Here is a 17,149-nt window from a genome sequence, read left to right on the forward strand (position 1 = left end):
AGTCAAGGCAAAGACCCAAGTGTATTATCTGCCTATGCATCCCAGAAGAGGTAACGACCTCCCTGCGAGCCTCGCACAGCCCCACCAACGCTGGTTTTCCTCAGGCTGCCTGGCAGGAGCAGCACCGCTGCCCGTGCCTCACCTCCCCAGGCAGGCACAAGCCGTCCTTCACTTCGAATCCAGGGCAAAGCAGGTGTCCTCAGTGCCAGAACGACAGGAAAACCATGACATTGCTAACGAGGATGGCTTTTTGTTTAGGGGACGTATTTCTGAAGTTTGCACGTACCTACAAAAAGGTCTGTCTTAATTTACTGCTCGATTCTCCAAATTTCTACTCAACTTTGCCCCCTAACCATATTGGTCAGACAATATTTTAGCCTACTCGCTTGAATTTCTCCAGCCACACAAGAAAGTTTTAAGCCTACCACTTGTTCTGTGGCTCTCCAGACCGCCTGGTGCTAAAGCTTTTCTCCAAATTTCTCAAAACAGCAGCAGCAATGGAGAAGCAAAAAAATATCCAGCCTTGAAGGGTTAGCAAGTCACTCAGAGCAAGGTTTAAGCAGGTCCACATAGCTGAATTTATTAACCTTTGTACCTCTACACCCCAATGGCACGGAAACTGCCAAAGCTGTCCCACAACTGAGCCACGTACAGCCATGTACAGCCTGACACTGTCACGCCGGTGCTTTCACCAAGTTTCCACCCACGTTGAACAAGGTCTCGCAGGAACTCGGGGAGGGGGGAGCACATGTGCATAGAGGTAATGGCACAGGAGGAAGACAAGAAGTCTGAAAACAAATGAGAGAATTTGGAAATTTTCCTATAGCAATGTATCACTTAAGTTTTTCTGCAGGAATATATTAAACTCCTATCATGAGTATTAACCTTGTTCATATTAGAATTCTTCCCCTACAAATATAAATCGGGCAGCAAAGATATTCTTAGTATGAACACCATAGAAGTTACTTTATCCAGACTTATTTTTAAATGTGTATTTAACAGATGAGAACAGAAGCCTTCTGCCAACAGACAGGTATTCACCCAGGAGAATCTATTTAGCTTCAGACTTCTCAACCATACAAGATTTTACGGAAGTATGCGCCCGCAGTCCTTCACCCTATTGCGAAAGGAACAAAGGAAGAGGAAATGACTAACCAAAGCAGCAGCACATTAATATATTTTGGTAGGTGGAAAGGGAAAATTGTAGCAGGTATTTTTAACATTCCCAACAGGAGAAGGCACTGCCATACGTATGCCAGCCACCGTGAAGGCTTGGCAGCTCCCAGGATGGGGAAAAAAAAAAAAAAAAAAAAAAAAAAAGAAGTGGAGTTGTGCTCCCGAGAGGAGTTCTGTATCTTCCATTTCCCAGCACGAGCTCTGTTGGAAGCACAGCGCACCACAGTGCGAGTGCGGTTTGTGCATCGGCTGACGATGTCTTCGCCTAACGACACGCCTGGAAAGGAGGCACAGCTGGGGCAAACAGCCAATGTCTCAGAGATATCAGGTGCACTTTGACTCAAACCGTAGGAGAAACCCAGCCTGGAGAGGTGCTCCGGAGGGAAAAGGTGAGAGGTTTTTTGCGGGCACTCCCGCAAGTCCCACTGCCGCCCAGCTCTGCCGAGCAAGGGATGTGCTCACCCACGGGCTGGTAAGAGATCGGGGAAGAGAAGTCTATCCCTGCCCCGGGTGGCACCTGGCAAGTCACAGCTCACCCACGCGCCGCAGAGCACAACCCCGTCCCGCACCTTCCCAAGCTTAATTCCCCCAAACTCCTCAAAGCTCTCCATCCCCTGCACATGCAAAGGGGCTGGGCTGCCAGCAAAACGCTGTGCCTTCAAAGCTTTCCTTGCAATCGTTTTGCCACGACACCTACGCAAGCCAAGCCACAGATGTCCCGATACAACTGGATTTAAAAACTGGTTTTTAATCCCGCTCTCCCCCCACCAGCTGCCTTCATAGGAAGCTCTTTGGGGCAGCCACAGTTACAGATTTGCTCAGAGCAACAGGGCAGAAGCCTGAAGGACTACTGTGACAAACTCAAAATTAAGAGCTTTCAAACCCCTTCCTAAAAGAGATCAAAACCAATCAATCTAGCAACAGCCTTGCTACGGTCATTTGTGCAGTGGGATGGCACGGCACAAAAGCATTGCTCGCTCAGTAAGAGAGGAGCTGGACCGCTGCCTGTCTGTCCGGCTGCAATTGTTCCCACGCTCCATAATTAAGGGCTCCAATTCACCCTTTTCCTAACGCCAAACCCCAAAAGACTCATTGTAACAGAAGCATTTTAAATACTAAATGGGCAGCTACTGCTGAACCAACTGTAATAGTTCATATCTCCCAGCTCCAACACTGTTAAATGCAAAAGATACACAGAAACTAATATTTAATGTTCTTGCCGAGGGATTTGTAATCAGCCACCGCATACGCAGTTAGAAGCCTGAAGCTTAAGCAGGTCTTTACCCTAGTATTGCAAAATGACAACCCCGGTCATTCCACCAACAAGATTTTCCCATTATTTCTGTTCAGTGTGCTGTTGGACACAACTATACAAAGAGATTGGACCACTGACAAAAAAAAAAAAAAAAAAGTGCTTCGTTAACCTCTCGGTGACTCAACAATCCTATTGTTAAACAGCAATGGACAAAAGGAGAAGCTGACAGCAGACGGATGCTCTCATCTATTTGAATTCCTAGAGGAAAATGAGATTGACCTGCCTTGGAAACAGGCTGCAAGTTGAAGGAGAGTTGTTAACTCATAGAAGGAAATCAAAACTTTTCAGTGATTGTGAATCTTATCAGATCTAGATGCTTTCATGTGGTTTCTTCTAACTACCTGAAGTTTTAAGATATCTACTGCACACATTATGTCTAAGCAGCTGAGCTATTTCAGTTTTCTCTGAAGGGAAAGAAAGTGCGATTGCTGCATCAAAATTACTGTAAATGTGACACAGACCTAGCTAAATGAGTGCATCAGAAAGCAGCATTTGAAACAAGATTGCTGTACCCCATTATCAGGCTAAGTCTTGCTAATTCTTCAGCTAGAAAGGGAGATGAAATCAACAGGCAAGATTTTTCTCCCTTGCCACCACATATAGTATAATGAAAAAAAAAACCAACATGGCAAAAAGTATCCATCAGTTAAACAACCAAAGTTCAGAGTGATAATGAATTTTCAAATATGCCAAGAGTTTAAAACTTGGGTGTATGCAGTTAGTTCTCAACCCTGAGATTTTAAAAGGGCAACTTTAGTTTAGGCTAGACAATAGGAGGAATGCAGACTCAACATATAGAAGTCAAAGTTCCTGTCCGTTGACAGAGGCATCATAGAGTTATCATCAACATGCACAGCACAACTACCAAGCTAGGACTTAGGAAGTACGAGTACTACGAGCCTACCCAGGCTGGAATTGCCTCCTCCTCAGCCTGCACAGCTGGGTAAGCACTGCATCAGCGTGCCTATTTTTGCTTTTAATTCTGTATACCACAGTCGTGGTTCAGAAAGACACAAAAACATCAGAAAATCCGAACAGCCAGGCTTGAGCAGGCATTACTTGCTACTCTTGCTTCCCCCTTGTGCACGTACAGCTACGCTGCTCTGAACTACCCCCAAGTGAAGAGGGGCCATACCCAACAGATGGGCTTCCTGCAGCTCCTGCCTTGCAGGGTGGGGTTCAAGCCAGAGGACAACGCTGGTGTAGGAACAAACGGGTAGTAACGGGCCACGAATGTATTTTGACTGCAAGTCGGAAAAATGCTCTCAATCGTCAATCCAACGAGGTGCTCAATGCTGCAACAGTGAATGTACAGCCTCCGAATACAGCATAGGTGCCGTATTTTATTTCACCTGGCCATACAGCAGCAGACTCCTACTCACCACTCCTGCCACTTAGCTAGAGGTGAACCAGAGCCCTAGGACATGTTTTAACTGATAACAAGAGGCATCTACCACTCTTTTGCTAGTAGCAATCAGTGAGTTTTAATCCATAGTCACATTAGGAATGACACCTGCAAAAGAGGGTTGGATTTTATTGCAACTGTGCATTAAATTTAAAATAATTTGCCAGATGAAAACATTGTTCATGCTGTATTTACAAAACCCTTTCAACACAGGGAACGTGTAGCGGAACATTCAGGACTGAATGTGGACCACAGAAGCTTCTGATGATGACGGGCTTCCTACAACACTGATATTTTGACTTTCTGCTCCAGCACAAACTTGCACCAGCTGAAGGCTGAACAGACTCCCATCACCAAGACTTCCACAGCAGATATGGAAGGTGACACAGTCCACAGCCCAGCTGAAGTGCCTCTACACCAACACACATAGCATGGGCAACAAACAGGAGGAGTTGGAAGCCACCATGCTGCTAGAAAGCTACGATCTAGTTGCCATTACTGAAACTTGGTGGGACAAATCCCATAACTGGAATGCAGCTATCAATGGCTATAGGCTGTTCAGAAGGGACAGGGAAGGAAAGAGGGGCAGAGGCATTGCCCTCTACATCAAGAGTTGGATGGAGTGTGAAGAACTGTCTCTGAAGAATAGCCATGAACCAGTTGAAAGCTTATGGGTAAGAATCAGAGACTGAGGCAACAAAGGGAACCTTGTGGGTGGTGTCTACTACAGGCTTCCTGATCAAGGGGAGCCTATTGATGAAGCCTTCTTACTCCAGCTACAGGAGCCATCACACTCACAGGCTCTCGTCCTGCTGGGGGACTTCAACCACCCTGACATCTGCTGGAAAAGTAGCACAGTGAGCTGTAGGCAATCCAGGAGACTCCTGGAATGCATTGAAGATAACTGCTTAAACCAGGTAATAGACAGCCCTACCAGAGGGGATGCGATACCGGAGCTGTTGGTCACCAATGCGAGTGAGCTAATCGGTGACGTCAAGACTGGAGGCAGCCTGGGCTGCAGTGATCATGCACTGGTGGAGTTCGCAGTCTGTAGGGATATGGGTCAGGCAAAGAGTAAAGTCAGGACCCTGAATTTTAGGAAAGCAAACTTCCAGCTCTTCAAGGAGTTAGTCAATAGGACCCCCTGGGAAACTGCCCTCAGAGACAAGGGAGCAGAACAGAGCTGGCAGATCTTTAAGGACACTTTCTACAGAGGGCAAGAGCTCTCGATCCCCAGGTGTAAGAAATCAGGAAAGGAAGGCAAGAGATCAGCATGGATGAGTGGAGACCTGCTGGTCTAACTAAAGGGCAAGACGGAAATGCACAGGCAGTGGAAACAGGGACAGGTATCCTGGGAAGAGCATAGGCACATGGTTGTGTAGGGATGGGCTCAGGAAGGCCAAGGCGCAGCTGAAGCTGAACTTGGCAAGGGATGCAAAGAATAAGAAGGGCTTCTGCAGGTATGTCAGCCAGAAAAGGAAGGTCAAAGAAAGCGTTACCCCCTGATGAGCAAGACTGGCAAACTGGGAACAATGGACGAGGAGAAGGCTGAGGTACTCAACAACTTCTTTGCCTCAGGTTTTACTGGCAACCTCTCTTCCCACACCTCTCGAGTGGATGGACTGCAAGGCAGGGACTGGGGGAGAAAAGTCCTTCCACTGTAAGAGAAGATCAGGTTCATGACTACATGAGGAACTTGAAGATACATAAGTCTATGGGATCTGACGAGATGCATCCCAGAGTCCCGAGGGAATTGGCTGATGTAACTGCCAAGCCACTCTCCATGATATTTGAAGAGTCATGGCAGTCAGGTGAAGTCCCTGGTGACTGGAAAAAGGGAAACATTGCACCAATTTTTAAACAGGGTAGAAAGGAGGACCCTCGAACTACCAACCTGTCAGCCTCATCTCTGTGCCTGGGAAGATCATGTAATAGAAGGGAGTATCCATGTGCTAAGACACATGGAGGACAGGGAGGTGATTCGAGACAGCCAGCACAGCTTCACCAAGGGCAAGTCCTCTCTGACCAACCTAGTGGCCACCTATGATGGAGTGACTACATCAGTGGACAAGGGAAGAACTACGGATGTCGTCTGTCTGGATTTCTGTAAGGCCTTTGACACGGTCCCCCACAACATCCTTCTAAGTTGGAGAGATATGGATTTGATGGGTGGACTATTTGGTGGATGAGGAATTGGTTGGATGGTCGCATCCAGAGGGTAGTGGTCAACGGCTCAATGTCCAGATGGAGATCGGTGACAAGTGGTATCTCTCAGGGGTCCATACTGGGACCAATACTGTTTAATATCTTCATCAATGACACAGACAGTGGGATTGAGTGCACCCTCAGCAAGTTTGCAGACAACACCAAGCTGAGTGGTGTGGTTGACAAGCCTGAGGGACAGGATGCCACCCAGAGGGACCTGGACAAGGTTGAGAAGTGGGCCCATGTGAACCTCATGAGGTTCAACAAGGCCAAGGGCAAGGTCCTGCACCTGGGTCAGGGCAATCCCCAGTTTCAATACAGGCTGGGGGATGAAGGGATGGAGAGTAGCCCTGCAGAGACAGACTTAGGGGTATTGGTGGATGAAAAGCTGGACATGAGCCAACAACATGCACTCACAACCCAGAAAGCCAACCATCTCCTGGGCTGCATCCAAAGCAACGTGGCCAGCAGGTCAAGGGAGGGGGTTCTGCTCCTCTACTCTGCTCTGGTGAGACCCCACCTGCAGTACTGCATCCAGCTCTGGGGTCCTCAGCACAAGAAGGACATGGAGCTGTTGGAGCAGGTCCAGAAGAGGCCACAAAAATGGTCAGAGGGCTGGAACACCTCTGCTGTAAGGACAGGCTGAGAGAGTTGGGGTTGTTCAGCCTGGAGAAGAGAAGGCTCTGGGGAGACCTTATTGCAGCCTTCCAGTACTTAAAGGGGGCTGATAAGAAAGATGGGGACAGACTTCAGCAGGGCCCGTTGCAATAAGACAAGGGGTAATGATTTTAACTAAAAGATGGTAGATTCAGACTAGATATAAGGAAGACATTTTTTACGCTGAGGGTGGTGAGGCACTGGCCCAGGTTGCCCAGAGAGGTGGTAGATGTCCCATCCCTGGAAACATTCCAGGTCCGGCTGGACGGGGCTCTGAGCCACCTGGTCTGGTTGAAGATGTCCCTGCTCACTGCAGGGGGGTTGGACTAGATGACCTTTAAAGGTCCCTTCCAACCCAAACCATTCTATGATACGAGTTAGACTGCTCCATAGCAAAGCTGTCCTTCAACATTTACCCTAAAGTATGTTATCATACAGGCATAAAGATAGCACTTCTATATCCAAGCCAGATCCCTTATGCTGTAGAACAGAGTGCTGTTGACGCTCTTGAAATAAAGTTTCAAAATTGTTAAGGAACAAAGAGGCTTTAGAAGCAATCCCTACAGCATTGGCACCGTACAAGTTACCCCAGCGTATTTCAAAGTATAAACTGCATTATGAGCTGGAACTTTTAACTCAATTTAAAAGCACAACATGAAGTTTAAGAAATTGCTGCTGAACTGTTGTCGTTTCCCTACTGAGAAAGGTGAAGTGTTAAGGTCCCTCTCTGCTCTCCTTCAAAACACTGCGTGTAGTGCTGCCCTCGATAAACGGGCTAAGAGCTCACCTCATCATCTATCCAAAACACCTCCTGCGCTACGACAGGGAGCTCACTGGCTATAACTCCACCAAGATACCATCCTTTCAACTTCCACACCCAGGGTATGCGCTCCTAAACGTGTGGTAGCACCGCACATTCTTCTCCATAAGGTTTCTTTTCACCTTGTTAACATCTCTCTACTTCATTTAACAGTCTGCTGAAGGTACTCACACCTACAGAAATGATACACAGTTAGGTGTCATCTCAGCGCATGGACCCTTTAGGATCTGGGCAGGCAGCTTAAGAAGGTCACATGCACTCAGGAACCACTGCATTATTTCAGCAGACTCCACGGCAATATTTGCATCTTGTCTTAAACACCCAGAGTAGGAGACTAAGCTCCCCTCCAGCACCAGGGAAAAGGCTCCAGCTCCTCCACAGACTTGCTTAACACACTTGAATTACACCTGGGCCATGTGGTGAAGGAGCTTTCTTTTATCACCTTCTTCATGTGGCTGTTGATTCCCCAGGGGAGCCATGCTGAGGCTCACTGATGCTTCTCTGAGCAGCAGCAGCCCAGCAGACCCTGCAATACCCCTTAGCCATACTGGTCCCAGTTCCATAATCCAGCTCACTCTGTAACCCCAGATACAGCATAATGTTGGGAGCCGGACGACAACACACAAGAAGCCCCCAAAAGATGTGTTCAAAAGTGCATCTCCAAGGGTTTCCTGGTCTTCTCCCCTTGTGACCATAAGGACCAAGCTTGTAAGAGTTTCCAAAAGTGACTTCAAATATGCATTTCACTGTTTTCAGAATTTTGAGTTCAAGTCAATAGCCCAACATCCCACAGTTCTCCCCCAAAAATGGCCTCATAACACGTGCATGCACACCCGCCACAATGCACTCAGCTTTACTGATCAGCACAGTACTGATCTGAACTCGAGAACATGCCAGGTTGTTAAAAAGGCCTAAAAATGCTCAGCAACAGAAATGCAGAGTAATTGAGGTCATTCCTCTCATGCTTCTCTGGGTTCTCACTCCCCTTGCTTTGCTGTCCCACAATCTGCTCCTCCTTTGGCAGGCGAAGATTGAACAAACACTTCACTGCAACCACACAGGTCTAAACTTACTTGCCTCCAACTTCGGTTACACCTCAACGTATTACTCCAGTAGCCTGTAATGGGGAGCGGGGATTAAGAAATCTACTTAGAAATACATACACCAGACCTGAAGCCAAGAAATTCTTCTTTCAGCACACAAAGAGCATGAAAAAGAGGTAGAAACGGGGAGATAGAGGGTGCAGAGCTGAAAAGGCAGACTAGTAATGGAAATACCTGATCAAGAATTTTCACAAGGCTTTAAAACTTCTGAAACCCAACCCCTCCGCTAGCACTTTTCACACGCCTCCTCCTCAGACTGCAGACCACCTTACGCAAGCCATAATTGTGCCCCAGCAACCCTCCCTCCCACAGCGCTCCACACCTCGCCGAATCCATGTGTTGAAGTACACTGAGGCGGAGAAGCGTACCTGTTCCTCCCACCACTGGCCTGGTGTACTGCCACCTGTGCACAGAAAGCCTAGCTTTGTTGTCCATCTTGAACTAGGCTCTAACCCATTAAAAGCTACTTTAAAAGAATCTGGTTTTACATACACACGCGCACACTAAGCTGTAAAGAGGTTTACTAAATTTAGCACGCAACCCAATCCTAGCGGTAGTGTAACACGGGCTGTAGATATGGAAGTGACCTTAGGTGAAGGTAACAAGGGAGAACTGTCAGTATCCCCATTGAGCCGCCGTGGGAAAGCCCAGGGAACCCAGTAAAATCCTAACACAACCTCCATAAATCCTCCCTGCAGCTTGGTGGTTTCCAAGGTTTTGAGATGCTACTTCTGCCGCTCTTCTGGACAATGCTTCTCATTGTCCACGCTAGGACGGGCTTGGCGAGGACACCTTCTCAGCAAACGTTAGGGCAAACATTAGCTCCTCCTTGGTCAGAGTTTGAACTTGGAGAAGTGAAGCTCTGACGGACCTCCACCACCACTGCTGTAAATACAAAACAAGGCAGCACAAAGAGAAAAAAGCAGCACAGTCTTCTATCAGTCCATCACAGCTGAAGCCACACATGCTGCCGACAGGTATTTACACAAGCAAAGGTCAGTAGGTGTGACATGGGATATAGCATTCACCCATGAACTCCATTTTCTGCCAGCTTCCCAGCACCACACCCCACTGAGAACTGCAGACACTGCCTGGTCCAAGAGAAGGACATGCCAGAGAACAGCAAGTTAGAGGCAGAAAAGTCCCCACCTAGCCCCAGGGGAAGGGCCCTTCCTGGCACAGCACCGCTAAACTCGGATCACTTCCCAGATTTGAAAATGCCCTGTGAAAGATCCGTTGGGTATGATCTGCTGTAGCCACGGAGCTGCTCTTGGGTACACCTGGAGCTGAATCGGAGAGGGGCAGAAGAGATGCTGCAACTGGTTTCACGTACCTGTTTTTAGGTCCATGCACAGCATAGCCTTAAGAAAAAGGCAATGCCTACATGAAAGCCAAGCTGGGATGTCCCCACGCAACATAAGCAATGACTTAGCGGACAAAGCAGCGCTAATCATCATGGCAGCCTTTCAAACCAGTTTGGGAGGCAGGAAGAAACATCCCTTTCTGGGACCACGCTTGGCCTCTCACCCACACCACAGCAGAGACCCTGAAAGGAAGACGCACGTGGGAACAGCCTCGGTCGCCACAGAAGAGCAGTTTCCCACTCACCCACCAGCTAACTGCCAGCCCAGCAAAGCCAGGGCAGCTTGCCCTGGGGGCCAGGTCACAAATGGGACCAAGAGAACGGCATCAGCAGCTGGTCTGCCGGTGATCTCTTGGCATCTTCAACTGCAGGCACCTGGCCTCAACTTTCCCTTCTGTTAAGTGGGAAGGTAAGCACTCTCCATCCTGCCTGCGCACCAGGGCAGGTGGACAACGCTGTGCGATAGCCCGGTAGCGGCGCAGGGGAGAGGGCGGGCGCCTGGCAGAGAGACATCCACACGAGCCAAATGCAAGTCATCGGCTTTAAACACTCCTGCCACACAGCACTCCCCACCAGAGGCTCAGGAACCATTCACTTCCTCCAATAAATTGGGCTTTTTTTCTTTGGACTCACTGAGTATGGACTTTCCCACAGCAAATAGGCTGAGGAAAAAAAAAAAATCGTAGCCAGTGGTCAGATTAAACCAGTAGTAATAAAATTATCAGCTGACTGATATTATAGGCTCTCTTATCAGTCAGTCACAATCCGGTCCAATCCTTGCGTGTTCCCTGAAGAGCTGCACCTTGTGCAATAGCTTAGTCATCATCTTCCTTGACAGCTACGCACTTGCAAATAGCTCACGAGTCCACTCACATTTTCCCATGAAAATTTTCCCCTCCGCCCTACTACAAGCAGGACAGGAGCAGAACACCGCCGAGCCGAGGAGCAGGCTGGAGGAGCAGGCTGCTTGCCCCCAAGCAGAGGAGGAGATAGCACTTTTATCTCCTGGACTCAACAACTTCCTTCCTGTGCGGTTGCAGGCAGACAAAAGACACCTTCTCACATTGCAGACAGGAATGAGATGTACTAAAATTTGTCACATCCCTGAAATAAAATACCATGCTTACCATTTTCAGTCCATATGGGAGAGTGTAAAGCAGCATTAAGCCAGCATTTCTTCTACAAGAAACATTTGCAGGGTGGAATTTGGAAGCAAAAGAGTAAGGAGCCCAAAAGAACACAGGCTGAGTTTATATTGCTCTGGCAGGTGACACAGCTAAACGAAAGATGATAACACTGGACTGAGGTACTTCCCCTCCGCAGGATGAGAGCTGGATTGTTTCTGGAAGTGCCATGAATCACGGGCATAAATATACCAGGCTTTAAAAGCCTTCAACACCTACGTAATTCTGAACTCAAGCTTTATTTTCCCTGGGTCATTCAACACATGCTCGGCAAGCTGGACACCAGTCAGGCGGGCTGAGAAGGTTAGCTGTTCAATTAATACACCACCAACACACCTCTTCTGAAATGGAAAAAGCCCTCCCTGATGCTCAATTAGTCATTCAACAATAACTTGAAGGAAACCAGGAGTTTTGCTCTATTTCCTCAACTTTACAGCATAAAAGGGCTTAAAGATGTTTCCTGCAGCAGGGGAACTGTTAGCGACATACTGGCTGTTCTCGAGCGGAGCAGTGATTTGCAGGATTGCCCGGCTACAAGCAGATCCAGACAGGGTAGCACAGGCAGTGGAATCAGCCAGGAGGGAGGGTACCTAACGGGAAAGAGCAAAAACCTGCAAGAAGTGCTGCTCTCCATGCTTTACTACCACTGAAAATCCTGCACACCAGACAGTGACAGCAGCAGGGAGCTGTTAATGCTAGCAGAGGACAAGGCTATTTATAATAGGGATTATTAGTGCAAGAAAATGAGTAGCTTGCCCACATTACTAATTTACAGACACTTTCTCCGAGTTATAATGCAGCCTCAGTGATCTACAAGCAAAGATGAGGTGTCATTTGGAAAAAAAAAAAATACTGTTCTTCTAAATAAGTCTTCCTCGGAAGAAAAGGGGAAGGAACGTCATCTACTTCTCTTCAGCAACAGGAATTTAGAGCTGTGAATTTTGACAAGCAGGGTAGCCACAAAGCGCTAACAAAAAACAAAGAACATTGCAGAAAACATGGAGAGCTGCGTAAAAGTAACTATTTTACTTCTGATTAACCCACAAACCTTACAGTTCCTGTCCCTCTCCCTCCCATCCCCCACACATTGCACAGCAAAATTCAAGGCTTGAAGCTCCTAAACTACTTCTTTGCATCATATAGCTGCAAGAAGAGGAGACTGTATTCTTTATTTGTGTTACAAAGAGTCAGAGAAGCTTTCCCGAGTTTGCATGTGCATACAGGCAACAGAAACCATTTCTCTTCTTCCCTGTTTTCCACAGTATCTAAGAGACTTACTTAAAAAAAAAAAAAAATCACCTTTAGTTAAATGGGAAGCATTAAAAAGGATCATGAGATTTGCATTCTTTAGCACCTCAGATTATTACAGTTTCCAGTCATGACTTCCCCTTCCAACTCCCCACCAAGCTTCAATTAAAGAACACCCATATTTGAGTGGATTTGGGCATTTCTTGTACCAAGACACTGGAGCATCCAGGCTGACACGATGGCAAGGCAGCAGAATTTATGCATTCCCAGGAGATTTCCATTTAATTTTGCTGTATGGATAGATACTGCACCTGCACCAAGCCTGCACCCTGCCCCGTACCTATATTTAGGGTCTAAGTTGACCTGACAGTGCCCCCATAAGCTCATTTATTAAGATTCACTTACTCATTCTAATATAGTCTAATTAGACTGCAGCACTCCTGCACATAGGCACTGGCAGCGACCAAGAGAGGACGAGTTCAAATGCAGGGAACCTGGCCCAGATGCTACTTCAGTTCTCATGGGGGGGCGGAAAAAACCCTCGCAGAGGAATGGCAGGAATTGCAGATGCCTGTGTACTGTCTCCCTGCTCGGAGCACCACCTGGATCCACTCTGTTTCTCCCCCCCCAGCTAAAGACCAATTCTTCAACTGGAAGAAGCGGCAGAATCCAGATCAATGTACGGCGCTTACCGACGCGAGGGCTGCTGCTCCCGCTCTGCACTCATTGGAAATAACAGCCGCCATTAATTGCCGTGGGGGCAAAAAAGCAGGAATCCAAGTTTCTCAAGCAGTGCCCACACCAGCAAGCACAGATGTGTTCCCAAACTAGAGACCGCAGGCATCAGCCTGAAAAAAGCGCCAACAAGTCCACGTTGTATGAAATTACCTTCAAGGCTCCGTTCTGGCAAGGAATAGAAAGTTTTCAAAGCTCAGAAGTACCCTCTCTCCTGCAACCAGCTGTAGTTCAGGCATGCAAACAGGAAGAAGCTTCTACATTTCTAAAAACATAAATAAATACTATTTTTTTAAAAGGCATCATGTGTTTTATTTGCCTGGACATCTTGTATAACCATGAGAGGAGAAACAGATTCCCAAGAGTCATGAGCTGGTAATTCTCCAATCTATCATCTCCGTAGTTTATGCACAGTCATTAACAAGAAGTGATTTGTCTAGGACAGATTTAGCCCAGCAATTCCCTGTCTCGTTAGCCTAAAACAATCACCCAAGGAATGTCAAAAAGTTTGAGAGCTTAGTGCAGCGAGTAGGCCCCCCAAAAATATTCATTTTTTAAAAACAGTCCAATCCTGCTGTTTTGCCAACACAGGGCAGGAAGCTTAAGAGCTAAACGCAGATGCATAAAATTCCCTTTATATTAAAAAGGGTTTGATGGGTAAAGGCAAAAGGTTTTCACTGACAAGGAAATCCTGAGAATATTGACAAGAGAACAACAGGAGGAGACTTTGAGTTGTTTAACCTATCAAAACAAGTGGCAAGAGGGGATCAGATTGCTCCCTCTAATTACATGAGGGAGGGAAAACAACCATTTAAACCAAATGGCAACACCAGAACAAAAACAAATTCTACTAACCAGCCATAAACACCGTGAGGATGGAAATTCAGCAACTGCTCCGAGACTTGGAGGAGGCTCTTCAGCAGCTCTCCCACGGAGATGGGGGCAAAGAATAAACTGAGCAAGTTTCGCCTTAAAAGCACTTATGTTACAAAAGGCACCCACAGCACGGATGGGTGCTACGCACAGGGAAACTAAACCTGATCGGGGGCTCTCTTCTGCTTTCGGGTTCTTATCGGCCCGCTTGCTGCCGCAGCTTTTGGAGCAGATAGGGGGAATGAAGAATTACCCTCCTCCTGCCACACCGCCTTCTGCTTCTTCCCCACCCCTCCAGGACGGCACAGGGGGTATTCACGCTGTTTAGTCAGGCACGTAAAGGGGGTATGATCAGGGAACTAAACTTGGGAACTGAAGCTCTCGCAAAGTCAACGGCGAGAGGTGGGTGTCTTGGCAGCAGCGGGGGAAGGGATTAGGAGCAACCAAGTTTGATGCTTAAAATAAAACACATGTCCTCTCCCCCCATGTCCTTATGCTTCAGGGTGTTGGCCAAAAACATATTTAATCTATACTCATCACCTCTGAAATTCACGGGGAATTTCCGTTTCTGAAGGATTTTGTTAAGCCTGGGTTTACAGTACCCATGATCAAGCAATGATTAGACACTTTTGAGCCATAACCATCTAACCTCCAACAGTAAGAGCAGAGGATGCAAAGGAAAGCTGTTACACGGCTAACTGAGTAACACCACAGCTCTGTACAGGCTGGAGCAAGTCCTTCCCTTTTCTTCAAAGGGTTTCAAAAACAAAGTAGTTAGCAGGCTAAGTTATCTGTAACAGGAGTTTGATGACAGCAGGGGATAAAGGAGCAAATTAAAAACTAACTGTGTCCTTCATATCCTACTGCTGCTGCTACTTCTGAGAGCAGAAAGCATCTCTGAGACTGGCTAGATAAGGGAGGGTGGAAAAAAAAACTAACAAAAAAGGTATTTGGTAATAACTCTAGCAGAGAATTAGTGTTTCTATCCAAACCCCAACCTTTCCCTGCTGCAGTTACATACAAAAGTTATTTTAATCACAGTATGCAGAAAGCAGCATCAGCATATGAGGCAAGAGAAAAAATATGTGGTAAAGCAAGTTGCATAGCCTGTTCGTGGACAGAAATTACAGCGCAGTTATAGGGAAGAGGTCCACGAGGCAGAGAAATGTTTCCAGCCTCAACCAAGCAGGAGGAGGTTAGCCATCCACCGAGAGCACAGGCAGGAAAAATATGTGAAAGAAGGTGGAACGTGGGAACTGAATCCCCTTTTAACTGTTGCAGCAATCAATTCAGACTTTCCTGCAAGGGATTTCTGCCTTGTCATATATAAAGAGATGTTAAATACAACTTGTCAGTTATGTCTACTAAATACCATGTGTGTAGCTGGACAGAGGCGGCAATGGAAACGCTAAAGGGAAAAAAAAAAAAAGAGTTTTAAACAGAAAAGGACTACAGCAGAGCATCAGCTCAGCATCTCTTCCCCAACTCACTTCCACAAAGCAAGAAATGATCTTCTTCGAGTTTTTCTAACAGCGACCTCAAAATACACAGCAGAGCCTTTGGGAAAAAAAGGTTATAAACTGAGAAGCCTAAAACACACAGGTGTAAGCACATCGCTATAAAGTGGCATTTGGCATTACCCAACACAGAAAAGATGCTATGGTCTCCTTAATAACCACCTACTTAATTAAAATACTTCATCAATTGAAATTAGTTGGGTACAAAAGATGTAGCTTTGCCACCTGAACTATTCTTCCCCTCCTCAATAGCCTGCACACCAGAGGAAGGCTTCCAGCAAGGGGGTAAGCTGTGAGGAGAGGCGGGGGACACGCACCCCACGTCAGGGTTAACACAGCTGCACGCAACCCATACCGGTGCCGCACCAGAGGGCAGGGGCGATTTGAAAAAATAAAATTCCCCTGACAAACGTAACCTACGAACATGGCAAAAAGCAGTATGTTTTACCGTGCGCAGTTAAGACCACTACAGGAATACAAAATGGGCCAGACTATTCTCGCCGGCCAAGCGCAATGCTTCATTAAAGTTTGCAAGGCCACCCGGGCGCTGCAGCATTCGGTTCACGCCTAGCCTTATCCAGGGGGCCGAAAGCCACAGGAAATTCTTCTAAATCCTATTTTAGAGGTAAATTTTTCCTTAGCCGCCCTTCACAGGGTCGCGCCTCTGGCAGCGGGCAGGTAACGACGCAGACCTACGGAAAACGACCCACATATCTTTTTCTTTTTTCCTCCCCGTTTTTACCGGTTAACTTGGCTTCGGGAAGGTTACCGGGAGATGCGCTCGGGAGGCACCGACCCCCCCTGCCCAGCCCGGGGCTACGCTGCCCCGAAGCCGCGGCGGCTGGAGGCCCATAGCAGGAGCACCCCCCCCCGCCCCACCGCCGCGGGTGGGAGCGGCTTCTCCCCCCCGGCGCCGGGCCCGCGGCGCAGCCCCCGCCCTCAGCCCCCCCCAGACCGGCCCCGGGAGGGCAGCGGGGGCCGCGGCGCCGGAACCCGCCGGCCGGGCCGCAGCCCCGGGGCCCGCCCCGCCGCCCACCTGCCGGCGCCGCCCGCCCGCGCCCCGCGGCCCGGCCACGCCGAGGCCTAGGCCCGCCGCCCCTCGCCGGGCAGGCCGCGGGCCAGGCCCCGACCCCGGCCCGTCCCTCCGCGCCGCCGGGCCAGGCGCTCCCCGGGCGGGACTCACCGTGAGGCGCGGCGGGCCGAGGCGGGCCGGGCCGTGCGGAGCGGGGCAGCGGGGACGGAGCGGCAGCGAGCCGGTGCCTGCGCGGCGCTGGCGGGCAGGAAGGGAAGGAGGGCGGGAGGAGGCGGCACCGCACGTCCGCCGCGTCTGCCGGCCCCCCCGCCCGTTAAAGGCGCGACGCCGCTGCCGTCGCCGCCCTGCCCCGCAGGGTCCCTGGCCGCCCCCCGCGCCCACGGCTCCCCCGTGGGGATGCCCCTCCGCGGGGGCCCCCCGCCCAGCCGCCTGTCCCACGCACGGGGATTCCCCCGCCCCGGCTTGGGGAGCCCGCCGGGTGCCTCACGCGCTGGGATACCCCCGGGCAGGGGGGG

The 17,149-nt window shown here is 48.9% G+C and overlaps 1 protein-coding gene across 11 annotated transcripts in view; it reads right to left on the reverse strand.

The window, feature by feature from the left end:
• Positions 1–16,894, reverse strand: part of KTN1 (kinectin 1) — an 80,580-nt gene extending 63,686 nt beyond the window's left edge. For all 11 annotated transcript variants that reach the window (XM_075503869.1, XM_075503877.1, XM_075503870.1 and 8 more), the window contains exon 1: positions 16,785–16,894. The gene's annotated coding sequence lies outside the window, so the exon portion shown is untranslated. The remainder of the gene's footprint in view (positions 1–16,784) is intronic.
• Positions 16,895–17,149: the final 255 nt, after the last annotated feature.

The sequence above is a fragment of the Mycteria americana genome, chromosome 5, assembly GCF_035582795.1.
Source record: "Mycteria americana isolate JAX WOST 10 ecotype Jacksonville Zoo and Gardens chromosome 5, USCA_MyAme_1.0, whole genome shotgun sequence".
Taxonomy (NCBI): domain Eukaryota; kingdom Metazoa; phylum Chordata; class Aves; order Ciconiiformes; family Ciconiidae; genus Mycteria; species Mycteria americana.